The sequence below is a fragment of the Tachypleus tridentatus genome, chromosome 11 (assembly GCF_004210375.1).
Source record: "Tachypleus tridentatus isolate NWPU-2018 chromosome 11, ASM421037v1, whole genome shotgun sequence".
NCBI classification, from domain to species: Eukaryota; Metazoa; Arthropoda; class Merostomata; order Xiphosura; family Limulidae; genus Tachypleus; species Tachypleus tridentatus.
In genome coordinates, this window is record NC_134835.1 from 54,101,332 (window position 1) to 54,117,605 (window position 16,274).

A 16,274-nucleotide genomic window follows, 5' to 3' on the forward strand; every position below is an offset into this window, starting at 1 on the left:
AAATTTTGTTAGGAGGAGAATGTTTAGTGGTCAAATACCATATCTGTTAGTTATAATAAGGAAAAATAGAATAAGACTTTAATTTAAAAAGAAATGTATAATAACAAATTTCTTTATTTTGGACATTTGTAACATTTATTTCTAGCCTAGTTACAGAAATAATCTGTTCTGAAAATTTTCTTTGGAGGAGAATGCTAAGCATGTGGGTTGTGGTCAAATATGTTTATAGTCTAATATGTATCTTACATGAAGGTCACAGTACCAACTACCAGTGTACAACCCATTTGACACAGGCATTCTCAGATTTCACCCACTTAAATTTCAATTCAAACTGTGATATTTCTGACCAACACACTGAAACAACAGATGAAACTGTGTTTCCTGCAAGTATGATGTATTTCTAACAGTTACTCTTATTTATTTCCATAAAATCTGTGTGCTGCAACATTCTTAAATGTCAAAACTGAAATATTTTTACACCAGCATTAATAAAAAAAAACAAAAAACAAGAATGGTGTATTTTCAAATGCTACTTTTATAGGCCACTAACCACAGTTAATTATATAAGATCAAATTTTTATACTTATATTCAGATGTTGTGTTCTCAGTAATTGTTTTGCTTGTTTCATACAGCTCATTGGTTTATACTTATGTTTCAAACTTTTACATATTGTCAAATGTGCTGATATCTGGCACAAAACTTTTTCAGTTTCTTATGCCATTGCCATAGTAATTAAAACAAGCTATTTCAATAAACTATATATATCGATAATTACAGTACAGTAATGTGTCGCCAGATGTGAGTAGTGAAACTCACCAGTATTTTTAGGTATCATGAAATAAAATAGTTACCAACAGAATTTAGCTAAACTTAAGATATTTCAACTAATTTTATTGCCACCAGATTAGTATGTCCTTTTTTACTTGTTTGTTTATCAATACACACACCAACTTTGGCTAAATACAAATTACTACAGTATGTTTTTACTGTCCAAAGTAGCTACCAAAAACATACCACTAAGGCACTACTACTTTTCATGTTGATCTCATTTTTTGAGCTGTTTAAAAACCCAACTCTCTTATGAACATAAAAGTTACACACATTTAAGTGTACTGATGAGAATCTCTTTAGCATTCTGTTGTTTTTTTCTGGTAAACTTTCACTATTTGACTAATGGTGAGTGATTTTAATGGAATGTTTGACAGTTGTTTTGCTTTCAAAATTTGACCACAGCTCAGAAAGAAGGATTTGTAATGCCCTTTATGCTGAGTTTACAAACTACTAGCAAACACTTTCAGTTATACAAATTGTTGATCTTTGCATTACATCTACCACCATCAACCACTCTAAGCTGTGATATAATCCAGTGGTAGTCCATATGTCTATACCACTTAATAAATAATAATTCAAAAACAAGGGTCACAAAGCTCTTATAGTTGTTAGTTTTCCATAAAATTAATGTCCTTACTGCAGGAAATCAAGTGGAAGTCGTAGTGTAGTACGTACGTTGCACAATGAACATCATTTAATTTCTTGGAAAGTAAGATTGTCTCTTCTTTTCTGTAATAGTTGTGCAGTTAGCAACTGTTCTAACTGCTGGAATCAAATGGTAATCATAAAACGTAGTTCCTACATTTCATTAATAGTTTGGAAAGTAAGGATCACAACCATTTTAGTCTTAAGTTTTTATTTTTTGTAAAATATAATTGTCTTAGCCACAGTTGGGCATATAATTTCAGTCATGATGTCAGTGGCAGTGCTCTAATCACATATTAGAGCCTTCCAACACCTTTAGTGCATTTATTCATCTGACTCATTATATGCTGCCAGCAATTTCCTCCTCATCAGATCAGCTTAAATATTCTGAAGCAATTTTTCTCATTTTCCTCAGAATTATGACTCCCAAACTCAATTCATTATGAAACTATGACATGCTAAGTTCATCTATAATGTAGATCATAGTGGTTTGTCAACTTATCCAAATGCTAGATGCAGACCTGCCCAGCTGAAGCTGAATTTGCTTCCATATCACTGGTACATGTTAGTCATACCTATGTTTCATTCTTTGTTGAAAGTTCCATTCTTTCTCTGTTTTGTTATACTATCTATTCTGCCATATGACTGCCTTTGCTAGTTTTGAAATGCAACCTTGTGCACATTTGCTATTGCATTTCTCAGCCATTCCAAGGATTATTCCAGAAACTGTGATAGCTCTGTGCTTGTTGGTGGTTTGTATATTATATCCTTAGAGACCATCATTTTCCACCCAAACTGGAGCATATTTTGTAGTCATCCACTCAGTCTTTATTAAGTTGTCCAGTTTGCCATTTTGAAGTATAACAAAGTGTTTATTTCAATCAGTTTGACTGGAATTAATACTTTGCTTGTAATTGCTTGATGGTATGTTATCTTCACTCAATCAAACCATTTCACTGTGAGTAATAATGAGAAATAAACATCTTCATCACACCTGACACTGCACAACTGAGAGAATAACTAACAATTGAAATTAGTTTTCTGATCCTTATTAATCTATTCATTACCAAACTAGGCCATCAATTGCCTTGTCAACACACATTCTATACTAAATTGCCAACAAATAGATATTCCTTGGCCCAAATATAATAACAAGCATGTAATAATTATCTAACTCTGTCTTGGGGAGAGGACCATTAATATCCATGCTATTCTCAGGAAAGGAAATAATCAATTATTTGCTTCAGTTTACCCTATTTAGACCTATCCTTAGAGTGAACTATACACACTGGAGTACTGACACCAGTGCTGAATGTCATGGCTCAAACAATTCTAGTAGAACCAGTATTGAATTTTAGCACAAGCGTGTGTAGCACTCTGGTGGCCTTCAGTTCTTATGTTATGTAAAAACTGCAGAATGTGCTACCTCAGGCTCTTAGGGTTCAACTAGTTGTGACACAGGTTCAGAATCATGTCTAGATGGCTGATGAAAATGGTAGAGCACACCATTACACCATAGAGCTGCTCTTACAAGTACCACAAACTGTGTGTGCTTGCAGTAAATTTCTCAGCCTGTACTACTTGCACATCACCCTGCTCCATGGCATGAAATATCCATGCTAATTATGGGTCCTTCAGGTGTTGTTCCTGGATCTCTTGAGGTTTGAATTTTTGTATCCATTCACTAGTGAAATTGCCTGTAGTATGGCTGTGCATTGCGACAGTTGAAATGGCCTTTACCTCAGCATAGTATACTGCATCAAGAAATTCATGGATTGTACTTCACTATATGAGGAGATAGTCTCTGCTTTTCCATGTTGTGCTCTTGTGTTCACATCAACTTTAGTCAAATCAGACATTGGAATAGCAATTTTGGAAAAGTTGGCAATAGGAGCTTTGAACTTCTTGTCTCATCCTGGGCCAAAGTCAGTCTCAAGTAACCAAGATTCATATGTGGGTAGTTGAAACACCATCTCTCACAAGTATGACACTGAGAACTTCCATAACATTGAAAAGGCATTATTAGTGTGCACTTCTATAGCAGAAATTTATGCAGAAATTGTTTGTGCTGTACTTCTCATTAACATTCAGCACTGGGTATGGCCAGGCATTCTCTGTAGAGTGTATGATTCTCACCTTTAACATCAGCTGTATCTTGGCATTGACTGTATTCTTGTTATTCCCAGGACACTTGTACAGTAGTTGAATCAAGTATGCCTCATCTCTATCTGTATGGTGACATGATTTTTATTCTGCCCACTTAAGCTTCACTTCTCACAAATATATCAGAAAGTTTGTCCAACAGGTCATGGAAATTCTTTCACTGTTTTAAGTGCAGACCTTTTACACAATCCTGAGCTAAGCAACATCAGATGCACTTGGAGTCAAATTTTCATTTTCAGACATGTAATGATAGAAGCAACACTATTTTCACCATTAGTATTACTCACTTCCACTTGCTTGCTATTCAGATGAATCTTCCAACAGGAAGCTGGACTGCCAATTTTACATAGTTTCAAAGAAACACTAGAACTTTGTTCCATGATGGATAGGACACCATCCACTATATTGCTGCTTGCTTTGTGGAAGAAAGCAGTGCATTTCAAACACTGTCTAAACCTATGCTATATGTCATGAATGCACTAGATTTTGCCCATAGTAAACCACCTGTGTACCTAGAGGTACTGTGACTCCCACAGCTAGGCACACAGGTACAGTCCTCTCTTCTTGGCTCATGTTGGATAATTTATCTACTGTTCAGCAAATGCATAGATGAAATTGAAAGAGTTTCTGCAGTGTATCTATCTAGATATTAATGCCAACATCAAGGTCTATGACAAGTGACTACCTTTATCCTGGGGTTTATGTGACCAAGATGTAGTCAGAGACATGCTTCTCAATTTTTGTCTAATATGCCATCATTCATCAAAGCAAAATTAATGTTAACTGGCTTAAGTAGTAGATTCATTCAGAGTTCTTGATATAATGCAGAATATTCAAAGGTCCTGGGCAGTCTGATTTGAATGTGAAGTTCTGTTACTTGACTGTGTATCTTATTAGGTATTTACCATGTTCCAAATTTACCTGAGTCAGCTGTCCTGACAACCATGCTTTTCAAAAAGAGCTTTCTGCTGTGCTCTTTTTCCCTGAGTCAGCAGCTAAACCCAATTGGATTCTGTTCTTTTCATCTAGCCAAAGTAACACCAACTATGGCTTGCCTTTGCCATGCAATCTACCGTATTGCCATGTTCCTTATATCTTGCTGCTTGGCAAGCGATGGACAATTCTTAAAGAAGTGCCCCTGCAGCTCACAACCACAGCAGATGCTCTGATCCTCCCTTGTAAAGTAATGCTTAAGCAGAGGAATCATCAGTAGTGGCTGTGGCACAAACATAATATGGAACCATGGTACTCCTGACCATTTGCTGGAAACTCTCTTGTTTGTTCTGCAACATGACATGTGTTGGCTGCAAATTCACTCTTGGTAAAGCTCAAGCTTGAACAGAATATCCTGTATTGGCTTTATTACAAGTTCTGCTCTTGGTGTTTTTTTCTTCTGTGATTTATCCAAGGTTACCATTGAGACCTCATCATCATAGATACCACCTCAGTTAAGGTGCAAATATTGTGCCACCAAATAGTGCCCTATGGCCTTACATAGCAAGTCCTTCCATAAACTTGTTAACAAGGTTGTCCTTGTAATACACAGATGTCATTGCAAATTATGTCTTCCTCTACAATTGGTACAGATCAATGGCAAAGTCATCCAAGTTCTCAGAGTGACCCATTCTTAGAATCTTAAACTTGACGTAGTTGGTGTTTTGGTTTTCTATTTGGTCATAACAATGGTAATAGTGCAACATTGCTGCAGTTCTGTTCCTGTTCCAAAGCTGTACTGTCTGAATTCAGGACCAAATATTAGATCATCTGTTCCTGTGTTCATTGCAGCCAATATTCTAACATATATCTGAAGAACCAATCCAAGTTGTATTTAGTTACACCCTTAAACATCAGGGGGAAAGATCTTGACCTGTATCATGGTTATATAGTTTTCTTTAAGTTTCTCAGTTATGGATTTGCAGTCTTTATTGGACTAGACAGTCCTGTATGTTAGGGTGGAATAGGCTGGTTCTGGGATTCCTGTTTCAAAATTAGTGTTAACCTCAGGATCACCCAGAAACAAGTTACAGGGAGTGACTTTTTTATTGACCCAACACAACCCTAGGTTTCTCCATGGTTACTTTGAAGTATGTCTCCCATCACAGATGGGCTCTTTACTGCTCCACATATCACATTTCTTAAGTGTGTATGCTTTACTGATGACAGCAGTTCTCCAACACTATGTTAATTAATGGCACTCTCTCTCTTTTGTTTCAGTAGTGTGTCTGCCATTACATAGAGGCTCTTTGCTGTCCCAACTGACCACACTCCTCACTGGTGAAGTTTTGTTGTCTCACATACCAGTAAAACAGCTGCTGTTATTGGATATGTCAACTAAATGAGGTACAAAGTATATGGTACCATTCTGTACTGATAATCTAATCTGTTTTGTGACAAAGTTACTGTGCATTTTATTGTATTTCTGAATTTATTTTGTTCCTTTTTATCTGTGATCATTTTGAATTTTAGTATATAATCCAATTTTGATCTGTATTTTATAGTATTTTAAGTCATAATTTGTATTTTAAAATTTGTCATTACACCATAATCTGATTTTGAGATGGGTTTATTCTATATTTTATTGACTTTTTAAGCTTATGTGTAATAAAGTTTATGCAGTTTATAAATGACATGTCTTCTGTGTTAATTTTCTGCTAATTAGTTGAAGTAATATGTGAAAATTAGAGCTGAGATGTTTATACATCACAACTGGACCATTCAAAATTAACTTTTAAAGTTCAGTCATTTGCATGCTTTGCATGCCAATAGTGCTCCATATAACATGTGTTGGCTTTAAAACCACCTTGTCAAACATCCTTTCATATTAAACAAACAAAATTTTCACAACTCTCACATATGTGATAATTACACACTACAACATATTTTAATGATAGATGTCATGCTTTCCAATTTCAGCTATGACCTATTAATCTCATAGAGATCAGTGTTTTGCAGAGTTGTTTTTTTTTGTTGGGTGGGTTTTAATTTTTTTGTTGAAAATCATTTAGAGACCAGTCCACATAATAATGAAAAATTTTATTTATTCTTTAATGTTTGTACAAGCTCAAATTTCTCTACTATTATAAATTGTAGGACAATGTTTAAACAGAAAAACTTTGCTAGTGGGAACTACAAAAAGCATAACAATGTATAATTTCATAGTTAATTGACTGAATGACTGAATATGTGCAATAATTAACACATCCAAATACTTCACTCAGTGACTGACACATTACCAACTGAAAACCAAACACTGACTTACTGCTGAATTTTAGTTGACTTGTTTATTCATATTTATATTTGTTGTCACACTTGTATATGTTATCAAAGTTAATGTATTTTCATAATGTCATTTAGAATATTCTTGGCTTTCTAGACCAAGTTTAACATTACATATCTATCCTCTAGCTAATATCTAAATTGAAACATTGAAAATACAGTAGAACTCCTCTCTAAGCAGCCACCCCTCAGATTTTGTCACCCCTTGAAAGTGGTCATTCATTCACAGTCCCTTTTTTTGTTTACATAATCCCTAGTTATGTACAGTGGAACCCCTCTAATCAGGCCAGTTTATCTCAGTCCCAAAGGTGGCTGCTTTAGAGGGGTTCCACTGTATAGCCTACAGTACTGCTCTTTCATGAATTGTGAAGTCACTTAAACAGTATTAACAAAAAATAAAATTACAATACACTATACACCCATAAATTATTTTAGTAGTGTTCTCATCTGATACTCACGTTATAAAGATGGGATTGTCTATTATCTTTTTTTGTCATAATTGACTCTCCTGTCCCTTGAAGTTCTTGTTGGGTTAAATGAAGTCACTGATGGCTTTATCCTTGATGTACATCTGGATGTAGTCTCGACAGAAATCATGGGCTCCTTGACAATCCAATATTCCACTCACAAATTCTCTGCTGGAGTTGTTACTCTTGGCTATTTTCTCATTAACATACTCCAAAGATGATTATGGTGGATTATCTTAGGCTTGAATCACTCATCCTTCTGGATTCTATAAATTACTGTTTTCTTCTCAGTTCAATGTATAGTTCTTCTGAACACCTATTTAACTTTAAAGTTAGGCATTTTTTACAACAATAACTGTTCAGCCACACCATGTCACCTTCAAGAAATCAAGTTTTATTTGCATTAAGATCATAGTTACCTTTCATTTCATATTGAGCTGAATTATTTCCTTCCTATCTAAATACGTGTACAGCATCTTTATTTTTCATGTTCATGAGAGCTTTTCTAACCACCACTTTATCAGAATATGCCTGATTATGTTATGTGGTTCAACTAAGTCCTAGTCAATACATGAAAATTTATCCCTAAAACTTCTGGTATCAGTATTTCACTTCTTGGTGGTATAATAACCTCCCTCCCTATTGCTATTGGAACTTGAATCTCTGATATAATAATTAGCATGTATGAGATGGATATTACTTCCTGTGAACTAATCTAACCTCACATTTTTACCTATGCAAGAATTCAGTTTCAAAGATGCACTTTTCTTCGATATAAATTATCCACAACTCATAAGGTGTAGAGAAGCTTCCCAAGTAAGGATAACTTCCAACTTTCTTGTGCTTGAACTATATATAAATTCATTTGCTATTTTACACCTACAATTCTTTTCTCTTCACATATGATGGTGATTTTTTTACCTTTCAGTAACACATTAGGTCAAAAAATTGTAGCTTCAAAATCAGAGTCAATTATCATACTCCAAGGTTTTCCATCACTAAGCCCATGCATTATTTTTCTCAAGTAATGAACTTATTTTCTATTTGGGGTATATGGAGCATTCCAAAGTGAACTTCATCTCATAAATTCAGCTAGTTACTGTCATTTTGTTGAATGGTTAATCCTTTTTTGTTACCTCGAACTGGTTGGGCTTAAAGACTCGTCCTTAAGATATTGTCTCTTTAGCTTAATAATAGCTGTTGTGATAGCCATATTTTCCAAAATTACAAGTTTCCTTTTTCTGTTATCCTCATGGAGGAGCTTTCATTCCACACTGTCTTTAATCTAAAGATACTTGCAATATATTCTTTCAATTTACAACTGAATCACCTGTTTTCTAGTGGTTTATCTCTTATTGTGTATAATTATTTGTTTAATTAATCCTTTTAGTTTAGAGACTATTGTCATTGTGAGTTGGTGTTTCAGTACTACTTAATATGAAGATCTTGTATCTCTAGGATGGTGTATTTAGTTGTTTATTTATTACTTTTAAACAAAATAATCAGCTTCCTTTAAATACCTGCATCTACTTTGCCTCAGACTAACACTTATATCCTTGTTTGTTATTGAATCTGTAAATTGATTATGTGTCAATGAGTGCATCAGTTTTACAAGACTTTTCCAGATAAGATAACTGGGCCGTCTTTTCCAAATCTGTACATTTGGATGAAGAATCATTCTGAAACTGTGCTCTGCATACTTTCTTTTTCTGTGTCACTCCAAACTTGTATAAGGCTGTTACCAGTGATTGTTACTATGGCTCTCAGATGGAATGTTACTTAATGTCAGGAATGCTGATCCTTTTAGGTAGACAGTAAGATGAATAGCTAGTTATTTGCTATTCTTATTGCTAACTTTGGAAATGAGTTAAAACTGAATGTGGTGTGACTTCCATAGTACCTATCCATCATAGTCAGCCACTTTTTTGATTGGCTAATGTTGAAGTGGCCAGCTAAGTTCTGGAACTTAATTTGATATTGTCAAGACTGGAGTAGACCAGGAAGGCACTGCAGTCACAGATGGCACACCAGTAATGGAAATAGATGTTGACTAAATACGTTCTTTTATTCTATCTCTCTTCTCCAATTTTCTGTCTCTTTCTTCTTGACATCCTTGTGTTCTTTCCATTATTATATTATCTCTAGCCTTTGCAGTAATCTTGAAAAGTTTAGTCAAAGCTCTGTTTTATTTTCAACAAAATAGCCCTTTTCTGACACCATTTTTCTACTGCCGTTGTTTTAGTAGGCGGATTCTTTTAAATCATTTGAGTTAAATAATTCTAAATCCACTCCGCATAGATATAACATACGGGTTTATTTTTTCTTTAACCTTTCAGGAAGGTATTACACTTGTGACTCGTAGGTCTAAGTTTCGAATGACATTTAAACAGAAATACCCCACTTGTGGTGCTCTGGATAACGAAAAATAACCTTACAATTGCATGGCTAATAAACGCATTAACTGTATGCATTCGATAACTAACGCTGATCCAAATATTTCGCTCAATGAGTGGCACTACTCGCAGAAAACTAAACACTGACTTTTTGCTAGCTTCATTTCACTGACCCACTGGGATACACGTATATCTATCTATCTATCTATCTATTTATATATACTATGTATATGATAGCTTAATATTTATCGAAGTTATAAGGTTTTCATAATATCTAGAATATTCTAGGTCTACTTTAACGTCATTCTAACAATATAACATACAGTGGAAACATATTATGACATGTTCGTTTTATAAAATAGTGTAAAACATTTTTTAGTGTTTTTGTGTTAATAATGTGAAACAAAATACATAATTTTTTGTTTGTTTTTGTTCGAAGTTAAGCAAAAAGTTACACATCGAGCTCTCTGTGTTCTGCCCACCACAGGAACGAAATTAATACGTTTTAGCTTTTTGATCTTCAAGTCTGCACTAAAATAATTTTCGTATTGAGAAAAACATGGTGACACTCATCATTCATCACCGTTTAAATTGTTACTTAGTGTAATTTAATAGAACGTACTGTTTCACGTGCTGTTACTCTACTTTTACACGATGAGCCTCCTAGTTCGTCTCAAGACTGAAAACGCTAAAAATCGGGTTTCGATAACTTTTAGTGAGCACAGCACAGATAGCTCATTATGTAGATTTTTGCTTAACAAAAAAAACATTTACGTGATATTAAGAACCGCTGTTTATAATACGTAACAATGCCACGAACAACCACCACTACAACAAATGACCTTTGGAAAAGCTAACAGGTTTTCATCTCTTCCCTTTCACGTTGTCCTTGACTCGTAATTCAATACTTTGAGTTACATGTGTATATTAAAGCATGCAGTATCATTATCCACGCAGATTTCTCCTCGATCGAGGACTAGTAGCACTGCTATATACACCATTTCTAGTTATACATCGTGTATTTCTGTCTTTATTTTCTCTTTTTTTCAGGTAAGTTTTCAAAGAATTATTTAAAGATTAATAGATTTTAGAACGAGTACATGACAGCATAGACACTTTACTGGTTAAAAAAGTGTCGGATAATAATATGTAGTAATTAGTTTATTAAAACATTTTGTAAAAACTAATAGGGAAAAATCTATAATCTGAAATAAGAATAAAAATTTATTAATTCACAGTATCTTATTATGCTAAATGTATTTGTCACCACTGAATTTAACATGGTTGTTCTGAATTAAGCACAAAGTAACAGGAAGGCTACTTGTGCTGTGCCCATCATGGGTATCAAAACCCGGTTTGGGCGTTGTAAGACCGCCCACTTACCACTGTTCCACTGGGGGGGGGGGTGTGTGAATTTAATATGGATAAAAATATCACTTTTGAAAAGCATTAATCATAAATAGTTTAATTTTTTACAAAAGTAATTTCAATAATGTTGCTTTGTACTTGTAATTGTTGGTAGTCTTATTTTAAATTAAATATAGAATAAAATCTGAATAATATGTTACAAGATTATTCTAATATAAATCATTTTTTCGCGCATAGTAATATTCAGCCAAGTTTGTTTTTCTGTACCATAACTAACTTTCTTACAAATTTAAAATATTAATATTTTAAAATTGCTATTTGTATATCAAAAGTTTGAGTGTTTGGTAATCACTTATTCGAATTTCTTGCAAAAGTTGTGTAAGGTCTTAGACAGATAGTTATAATACGGTTACTGAGTATGAAGTTTTAAATGGATTAAAATGCACAAAAAGAAAGATTAAAATATAATGATATCAATAACGTAAAACATTGTTGTGACGCGTGAGACTGAACACGAATTATCCAAAGTAAATATATTTTTCATTGCTTCTATAATAATGTAAAACAACATTGCCTCGGTGATGTTATGAAGCACAATAATCGTACAGATTTATGTCTACGATATTTAAAAGGTAGATTTTGCACAGTGTCTGAAAAGCGCAAGACTCGAGTTTTAAACTTAAGGTTTAACGTGCGACTAAAATCCCAATAAATTTTATTAAAATGTATTTACATAATATCTATATGAACAAGAATCGCATTTGTAGTCTTTATGAATATTTCCTTTGTTAATACTCTATATTATTTATTATACAAGAAACAAATAGCGCTCCTCCCGGTGGCGCAGCGGAAGGCTTAAGGGCTTATAACGCAAAAAATCGAAATTCGATAACTTCAATGGGCATAATGAAGGTGACGCTGTATAACTTTGCGCTTAAAAGGAAATAAAAAAGAAAATTAGGTTAAATTGTATCTTCGCATTGATTCTCATAAGGCCATACCTTCACTGCAAAATTGTTTTTGCATTTCTGGACATTTGTGTTTTTTGTAAGACCCTAGAAACAAGCTAAAAAGAAATTAATATTCTACTATCATGTAATTATCATACTTGTAGAAAATTATGAAAACAAGTGAATATAAAATTGAAGTTTCAACTAGTTAGAACAGGGGCGGAACTACAAGGTGGTGGTGCATGAGGTGTAATTGCACTCGCACCCTGATCATAAAACCAATTCCCTCATTCCACGAATTCATACGTAATTTTTATAGTTTCGTTATTTTTCCAATAGTTTACGTTCGTTTAGTTTATTTATGTGCTGAAATTCGTTGTTTAATTGTCACACTCCTTCTTAGTATTGTTTCCAACATGGAACAATATTTTCACGTTAGCGTCTTGATTTGCTAGCAGACTGTGGGGCTATCTGCAGTAGGTAACTCCGAAGCACTTGTGAAAAGGAATGAAAATGGGTAAATATATATTAGTTTCTGTGTCGAATTTCGCGCAAAGCTATTCGAGAGCTATCTGCATTAATCGTACCTAATTCTGAAGTGATAGACTAAAGAGAAGGTAACTACTGAACACCAGTCACTGGAAACTGTAATAACGATTGATCATATCATTATAAAGTCCCACGGTTGAAAGGACGATGTTGGCCTGGCATGGCCAAGCGCGTAAGGCGTGCGACTCGTAATCCGAGGGTCGCGGGATCGCGCCCGAGTCGCGCTAAACATGCTCGCCCTCCCAGCCGTGGGGGCGTATAATGTGACGGTCAATCCCACTATTCGTTGGTAAAAGAGTAGCCCAAGAGTTGGCGGTGGGTGGTGATGACTAGCTGCCTTCCCTCTAGTCTTACACTGCTAAATTAGGGACGGCTAGCAGATAGCCCTCGAGTAGCTTTGTGCGAAATTCCAAAAAAAAAACAATGAAAGGACGATCTACGGGTTGTGAGAGGAGCACCCTAACCACCAGGGCAAAATATTTGATAAAACGATTTTATTATGAATAGAGTGGAATAACTGTTCACATGTCGCTGATGAAAAGGAGAAGTGGAAATCATCGAGGAAGAAAAAGTAGCAAAAGTAATACAGAGGGAAACATTCATTTAAATGTCGTTATTGATGTGTTACTATTAGTACTGCTGACTATATTTAAGGGTTTGTTTGTTATTGCTAAGTTCCTCAGTGTGCTCTTTGTGTTGTGATTACCAAGTGGAGTCAAACCCCGTATTTTAGAATTGCAACTCTGTGAGCTTATTGCTGACGTATCAGGAGATATGTTAGGAGGGAAGTGCTTTATACATATAAAAACGTTAATTTGCCTTTGATAGTGCTGTTCATAACAATAATTGTGAACAAAAATATAAAACAAACGATTAAGTTGTTATTCCCAACAGGAAGATTTTCTTTTTCTTATTAGAATTAACTTAAATGTATTTGCGTGTTTGTAGTTAACCACGTAGCTGCACATGCTTTGTCCACTGTAGTTATCGCAACCTTGTTTCTCGTAGATATGCCACTGGGGGACAACAGAAATGTGGGGAACAGATGCCCTATTTTACGCTTTAAGTTCATGCACGCGAATGAGAGAAATGAAAAACAACATTATTTATGAGAATAAAAATGAACCAATACAGCTTGAGAAAATTATATATTTAAAAATGGCTGGTAGTGGTAGAGAAAGCACTAGTAGAGGAGCGAACAACGTTTTTAAATATATAAAAGTTATTTTGTGCACCGAAGAGATTGGGAATCATGCAGCCGATAAAAAGTATACAGTGAGTGAAGCAAATGTACATCATTGTCCTGGTATGAAAACCAAGTCGTTTCCTTGCAAGAAAAGTACAGTCATTTTCTGGCTTAAGAGAAGGAAGACATCCTGAAATTGATGCCATTGTTTTAAAGTGTTTCTGAGAGTTACGATATAAAGGACTACCTGTAACGAGAGAAGTCTTAATGTTAAAAGCAAAAGAATGTGCAGAAAATAGTGGCATTTCTTTCAAGGCTAGTCGTGGTTGGTTTGAGAAATTTATGAAAAGAGAAAATCATTACGGCGAAGGACAACAATTTGTCACAAATTTGTGTCAGATTTTGAAGATGCAGAAGATGGAATGCAAGATGATATTCTGTGGGACAATAGTGAATCAAGAGATGAAGGTGCTTCAACTTCAGAATATAACAATGGGATAGAAGAAACATTGGAGTAGTATTCTGATTAAATAAAGAAAGCATGAAGAAACATTATTGTATATTTGTATTCATTGTATGTTTTATTATATTTCATTTTATATACATTATTAATACTTTTAATTCATTAATAAACTCTCTTAAAACATATTTACTCCTTGCTAATTATCAACCTATTTTCTTTCCTGAAAATCCCTTTTTAAAAGTGGGGTGCATCTTAAATTTGAAGTAATATGGCATATATATATATATATATACGAGGGCTGTTCCAAGTTTCACTGTGTCGGTATTTGGGTATTGATGTTGTTAAATACCCAGGAGGGTCAGGTGCATTTGACCTCTTCCTCCCTCCCGAACGATTATAGCGTCTGTCTTTAGGTTTTTTTTTTTTTTTTTAAATTTGGGCCAGAGTAAAAGTATAACATCATACTCAGGTCCATTTCAGGGCTCAGACCATGCATGGACGAACAAGAAGTTTTTTTTTCTTCATTTAATTTTTTTATATATATATTTTTTGTATTTTTCTCCTTTTTCTCGATCGAGAGAATGCTACTACTACTTGTAGTAACACACACAAAAAAGAAAGTAATAATAATTATTATTACTCAATACTTGAATAATAAAAAGAGAAAAAAAAATAATGATTAAAAAAGAAAATAATAATTATAATAATAAGAAAGAAACAAGGACTAAGTGTCTAGTGCATAGTGGCCAGCTTGTGTTACATTTCTTAAATATATGTTAAAAGGGGAGATGTATTTAGGACCATTTACATCATGTACGTGATATCTGTTGAGATCACACATTAAGTCATTTTTATGCCAATTCTTATTGAAATATTTTAGAGAATTATGCAAGAGTCTTTCAGCTATTGTATCTATGTTTGCATACTTGTGCATGAATGTGGTTGAGGTGCTACGTGGTACTTTATATGCTGAAGTTAGTACTGAATTTTGTATACGTTGAAGTTTCTGTACATGTGCGGGTGCTGTGTTAATCCAGGCAGGTGATGCATATTCTATTGTTGGTCTAATGTACGTTTTGTAAATTTTAAGTATACGAGGGCTGTTAAAAAAAAATACGCGGACTGTTTGAATTGCGCGGCTCCAGTTGGTTCCAGGGGAATCCGCTTGGTGTCGCTAGGTACGCACAGATCAGCTGATTACGACGCCATTTCCCGATTGCAGATATCTTCATTTGTGTATTAGCTACGCGGTTTTAAGTGAAGTGCGATTTTTTCGTTTGGCAGATTTCAGAATGAATGACCTGAAGGAGCAACGACTTGCTGTGAAATTTTGTGTTAAACTTGGAAAATCTGCGACTGAAACTTTTGCTATGCTTAACACGGCTTACGGTGATGTTGCTATGAAGCGTACGACATGTTTCAAGTGGCATGAACGTTTCAAGGATGGTCGACAGTCCATTGCAGATGATGAGAGTCCTGGACGTCCTTTCACGTCAACTGACGACCCACACGTCGACAAAATCAACACTCTCGTGCGGGCAAATCGACGTCTGACTGTCAGGAGCTTGCTGAAGAGTGTGGGATATCAGTTGGATCTTGTTACGAGATTTTGACCGAAAAATTGAAGATGCACCGCGTTGCTGCGAAATTCAGCCCTCAGAGCTCGTGAGGTTTTGGCCAAACACTCGATCACTGTTCTTTCCCATCTCCTACTCACCTGACTTTGCTCCTTGCGATTTTTTCTTGTTCCCCAAACTCAAAAAACCCTTGAAAGGAAGAAGATTTGAGACGATTCCCGAGATTAAGGCAAATGCGACGAAGGAGCTGGAGGACATTACAAAAGAAGCGTACCAGGACTGTTTCAACAAGTGGAAACGCCGTTGGGATAAGTGTGTGCATTGGGGAGGAGAGTACTTTGAAGGGGTCCCAGACCTGTAACTTCTAAATAAAGTACATTTTGTTTTATGACGTCAGTCCGCGTA

The 16,274-nt window shown here is 34.9% G+C and overlaps 1 protein-coding gene and 1 long non-coding RNA gene across 18 annotated transcripts in view; one reads left to right on the forward strand and one right to left on the reverse strand.

The window, feature by feature from the left end:
• LOC143232183 (D-aspartate oxidase-like) overlaps positions 1-16,274 on the forward strand; it is a 78,619-nt gene that overhangs the window by 14,879 nt on the left and 47,466 nt on the right. For 6 of the 17 annotated variants that reach the window (XM_076467298.1, XM_076467297.1, XM_076467303.1 and 3 more), the window contains one exon: positions 5,855-5,980. The exons of 7 other annotated variants lie outside the window; for them this stretch is intronic. The gene's annotated coding sequence lies outside the window, so the exon portion shown is untranslated. Of the gene's footprint in view, positions 1-5,854; positions 5,981-10,693; positions 10,827-16,274 lie in introns of those variants that run through there. 4 more of the 17 variants (XM_076467299.1, XM_076467306.1, XM_076467307.1 and 1 more) reach the window with 2 other exon arrangements.
• The window catches only part of LOC143232185 (uncharacterized), a 128,512-nt gene that overhangs the window by 6,043 nt on the left and 106,195 nt on the right, over positions 1-16,274 (reverse strand). The window lies entirely within an intron of this gene.